We start from the raw sequence: 5583 nt of genomic DNA, 5'->3' as shown, positions 1-5583 counted from the left end.
AGATGTGTATAAGAGACAAATAGTAGTCGATATGTAATTGATATCGCAATTGTTACCCGTTGCGATTGGGTGCTACAATCTTTATTCTCCCGATTACCACGGAATCCGATCGCAACGAATCACAACGAATTCCACAGGCACTGTTTGGCTGAGGTCAGTCAAAACAGACCTGCCACCGGAGGCCTAGGCCCTAGAATGTAAAGTTTGTTTGTGTTGGTCTGAATGCGTTCGTTGATTGCAATCGGGAGTAATTAGTTTTGGATTACCACCGATTACATCGCAACCGATCGCAACAGAGTGTAGACTGAATAGGGTGTCTAGGACTATGTTCCTGACCTCAGCCAAAGAATGCCTGTGGAATTCGTTGTGATTCGTTGCGATCATATTCCGTGGTAATCGGGAGTAATAAAGATTGTAGCACCCAATCGCAACGGGTAACAATTGCGATATCGATTACATATCGACTACTAGTATTGGTGAGCTTTCACACACGATTTTACTTTGCGATTGGGTGTCGCAATTGCTACAACCGATCGCAATGCGATGCTAGTCTGAATGGGGTATAAGGATCTATAGAAGTGAATCCTGGTCAACACCCCGGGCGCCTCCTATCCTGATCAAAGCTAACGGAATGCTAATAGCTTGAGGTAGTATAGTTCATAGGGATTCAAACTAAATACAAAGGTCTAGCGCATAGAGGCTTTATGCATTATGCGCTCTATAAATCCATATTATTACTGTATTACTAATGAAAAACCATGTGGTTTCATAACGCTTTATTTTCCTTTTGTTGTCACCAGCCTTGACTACAAAGATAAATTGACCTTATAGCGAATCGCTACTGGTATCTCTTGCTATCCACACTGTTTAATGAAATCTATAAAGATGTCCTCACTCCACGGAGCGAATGTCTTCATGAAACCTTGCATACTGAGAAAATTTTAAGCCAATCGTAATGAAACAATTCATGTTTTAACAATAAAGAATATAAAGCTTAAAATACATTGCCGACAAACAATGTAAACGTTATAAGAGATATCGTAAACGAAAACGGAAAAATACCAAGACTGGACGATTTAATCAAGCGGTATAATTTCTTTCCATAATGCGAATTTATTCGGCGGAGCAAAACCATTTTACCGTACGCATGCGCAGTGTATTTTGATGTGCGAGTCGTTTACCAGATTGTTCGTTTATTTGTATTTTTTTCCTTTTTTTTTTGGTCACTTCTCTTTCTCATACATGTGACTAACAGATATTCTTCAGGTTACATCAGTAAACTCGTAAGCAATGCCGTAGCCAGCTATTGGGACAGTTGGGACAGTTCCACGCAATTTTTTTCATTGGTCCACATTTTTAAAATGGGTCCAGATTTCTCAAATTTAGGTTTAAATGGGTAAAATTTAAGAAAATGGGTCCAGATTTTTCATATTTGTGCTTAAAATGGGTCCACATTGTTTGAATTTAGGCGTAAAGTGAGTCCACACTGATATTGTCCCGCACTGTTTGAAAATCCTGGCTAGGGCATTGCTCGTAAATTGTCATTTTCAACAGATTTTAATATCCTCAATTACTTTTATTTGTTTTCTACTTCTACTGTATGCACGCTCTCTGCTTGTGGTTACCCTTCTTTATCATTAAAAAAATCCTGAATACTCCTTCCATCTTCAGCAGGGGTTATCCAAAGAAAAGTATGGGCAGGTGCCTGCGACGTGTGAAGCACAGAACGGAATTTTTTCTCTTGCATAGCGTAGATAGCTCCTTTTTCTTCAGACAGATTTACTCTTTTTTTTTTCTCTTCGATAAGTTTTGTAAAATGTTTTTCGATGGAGGTGCCGTTTACTTCACTCAGATACAATGAATTCCTAATTTTCAATTTCTTTATACTGGTAAGATCTTTAATCGTCTTATGTATTTGGTCAAATTTGCCTTGCTCTAGTATTTTTTTAATTTTCTTGCATTGCTGTTCTCACAATTGCTCTTATTAGTCGGTTGTCAACACCTCTTTGTGTATAATGAACTGTCGTGACAGGTACAGCAAGACTTGATTCAGAAACATATCTGAAGTGATATTTGGACAAAAAATTATTATACTTATTTCATAGTAGCAAAAGATCTGAGTTACGTTCTTAGGTGAAGGTGTTTTGAGGCACATTTTGAAAAGCTATTTTGTCAGAATTGACATGAAAACCAACAAATTATCAGTTGTTTATTTCTCGAGGCGATTGAAGTATGTTCGTGGTGCCGCGCTACTGATTGTCGGTGCCCGTTCGAACGGATCGTCAGTAAAAACGATTTTTTGCGCGCTCGTCGTGGCGTTGCGTTCTTCATAGAATCGCGTCGGCCGACGACCGTCGAGTGCAGTCAGTGGCGTAACAGGTGGGGCAGGGGGGCAGAGTTCCCCCCCTGACGGTTTTTACCGGGCTGACCAAGCCGTCATACCGGGCTGAGTAGAACTATCATTCAACTTATGTCGTAGGAGTGATTGTTGAAGATATTTCCCTCTTTTTACCCAGGCAGATGACTTGAATTTATGTATGTGGTATATCTTACAGATATTTAATTATCTGATATTCCCGAATGCACAAAAAAATTACACTACACATAAAATACTGTACTTTGTTCCTTATGAATACTTACACTAATACCCAAAACCAATAAATTGCAGTATATTTTCTGTAAAATAATAATGATATAATCTCTGGAACAGCAATTAGTTTAATGGATAGAGAGTGAAACCACTTTAGGATGGTAAGGTTGCTGTCTCTTATACACATCTCCGCCTGCGTTGGGCACGACTTCCGCCTCATTTTTACAATGCGAGAACTCTATCTTGTATTTCTAGTATCTTTGGTAAAAACGAGTTTTTGCGCGCGCGTAGTGGCGTTGCGTTCTTCATAGAATCGCGTCGGCCGACGACCGTCGAGTGCAGTCAGTGGCGTAACAGGTGGGGCAGGGGGCAGAGTTCCCCCTGACGGTTTTTACCGGGCTGACCAAGCCGCCATGCCGGGCTGAGTAATAAGAGACAAGAAAGAGGGGAGAGGCAGGGAAAAAGAAAGAAGGGGAAAAGAAAAGGAAAGGAAAAGATAAAGAGAAGAGAAAAATAAAGACAAGAATAAAAAGGAAGATATCATAATGACCAGACCCACAACACCATGCAACCACTTCTCCACTCCACACAGCTCCTTTGATCTAAGCCGCCAGATATTCTCCGCAGTGGCGTAACCACCGGAGGACAAAGGAAAAATATCCATCTGTGGAAAATCTTTCCCCACCCTTTGAAGATGCCCTTTTCACCCACTGAAAGTGCCTAAAAATCTCCGATTTCGCGCGCTTCGCGCACATGTCTTGTTAAAGATAGGCCAATTTCCTCTAAAAATTGCACATTTTAGGGAGTTTTGATCAATTCTGACGAAATTAGAATTAAAAACACGAATTTTTTTGCGCGCTTTTTTAGGGTTAGCATTTTAAGTTATTTAAACACATAATAGTCCCCAACTCCCAAAACAAGAAGGATGGGCCTCAATGTGTAATGATAATGAAAGAATATCTTTGTAATAAATAAAGCATAATGAAAATGCAGTTTCAAAAAAACGTGTGCGGCCATATAAAACATAAGCCATAAACTCAAAAAAAAAAAAAAAAAAAAAAATAAAAAAAAAAAAAAAAAAGAATTTTGCGCGCTTCGCGCGCATTTTTGGGCGTAAGAACTTGTGCTTGTCCTCCTTTGCCGTCTAAGTTAATTGAACACATAATAGTCCCAACTCAAATAGGAAGAACATTTAAGACACATCGTTTTACCTAAAAGAAGGGCCTCAATGTGTATTGATGGTGAAAGAATGTTTGTATTAAATAAAACCATGATGAAAATGCTTATATTTAGAGTCAAACACACGTGTGTGGCCTATATTATAAATAAGATAAGCCCTATGACGTATTGTTTTCTATATGGAGGGGGGGGGGGTGCGGGTATGATAAATTACTAATCGGGAAAATTATTACCTTTGACCCCTCTTTAATTTTGTTACTAACCGGGAAAATGATTACCTTTGACCCCCCCCCCACGATCCAAGACCCTTCGAGCTTGCGCTCAGTGAGACTAGTGTTGAATCCGATCTCCAAGTAGCAAGCGGGTACTGCAATACGATGCGTGCTTGCGTTAGGAAATATCTTAAGAGTGATGTTTTGCACTACCTGACATATTATCGTACCGAATACTTAGTACGTTCTCAAATACTTACGAAAAAAATTCTCAAGTGATTCGGTGGAGAATCGAACCCACTACCTCCAGATAACCCAAAAGGATCAATATTAGAACCATTACTTTTTAATATTTTTGTTAATTCACATCCTGAGGTAGTCCAAGGTAAATGTGCAATTATACGCAGACGATACAACCATTCTTTGCAGTTCTACTGATCCTGTTGAACTTCAATTCGAACTTAAAACAAACTTTAATTTTGTAACAGGGTGGTTCAAAAGCAATAATGTAACATTAAATACTAACAAAACTAAATTCATGATATTCGGAACATATTACCTACTTCCTATATTCTCAGAAATTTCTCTAAGCTATAACAATATTAATGTTGAAAATGTAGTGACTATTAAATACCTCGGAGTAAATTTTGATTGCAACTTCAGTGGCGGATCCAGGGTTGGGACGAACCCCACTCTGTGAAGAAACGTACCAAAATACTACTGGGTCCTGGCTTACAAAATTTATGCTAGATGCGGATTCAGATCTTCGCCCACTTCGCCCAGGCGAAGGTCAGGGTGGTGAGAAATCAAAATAAAATGTTGACCATTCTTTCCAACAATCATACTTACTTTCCCTGACACTTATTTTGAACATTACCATTAGGACAATGTTTAAATCCACGCTATCCTATACCTTACACTTTTACACTGATTGTACTGTAGGCCCTACCAGAGAGAGGTACATTCCCAATACATTATGGTCTTCCACTTCTATAGCGCATAGCAAACGTTATGTAACCACTACTCAGGTCCAGTGGCGTAGGTATGGGCAGTGCAGTATTGGGGGCTCGTTCAATAGGTCTAATCTGGTCTAATGATCTAAAAATATAACTTTAAAAAATCCTATTTAAACTTCAAAAGGACACTTCAATAATATTAGGTTTTAGAGGCTATAATATTGATTATTATTCATTAGGGGGCCTATATGTATTTTGCCCAACCTGTCGTGAAAATGTATTGAATACTCAGTGCGATAACCGAGCTTGCACCTGATGGCCAGGGTTGAATTCGAGCCCAAGTAAGCAGCAAGTGCTATTTTTGCAAGTGTTTTTACACGCACTGAGTATTCAGTAGGCCTATATTTCACGACGGGTTGGACAAAATTCCACCTATGGGATTATGTTCTATTGATGTTGTCAATATTATAATATATCATAGATTCATGAAATGCCTAATAAGCTTTAAACGATAACATATATATAACTTGACCATAGTTTGTTCTCAATAGGCCTATTCTTGATTTTTTTACACAAAATATTTTTTAGATACTTTTGAAATACTGTATCTGTTTTTAAAAATCTCAGAATGTATGAGCATTAAGAG

The 5583-nt window shown here is 38.6% G+C and overlaps 1 protein-coding gene across 2 annotated transcripts in view; it reads left to right on the top strand.

Moving 5' to 3' along the window:
• The window catches only part of LOC117109220, a 44067-nt gene that overhangs the window by 32025 nt on the left and 6459 nt on the right, over window positions 1–5583 (top strand). The window lies entirely within an intron of this gene.

Source organism: Anneissia japonica, unplaced genomic scaffold (genome assembly GCF_011630105.1).
Source record: "Anneissia japonica isolate Jap-2015-1 unplaced genomic scaffold, ASM1163010v1 scaffold146_len77423_cov148, whole genome shotgun sequence".
NCBI lineage: Eukaryota > Metazoa > Echinodermata > Crinoidea > Comatulida > Comatulidae > Anneissia > Anneissia japonica.
The sequence above is the reverse complement of the archived record's forward strand: the minus strand, read 5'-3'. Positions and strand labels throughout refer to the sequence as shown.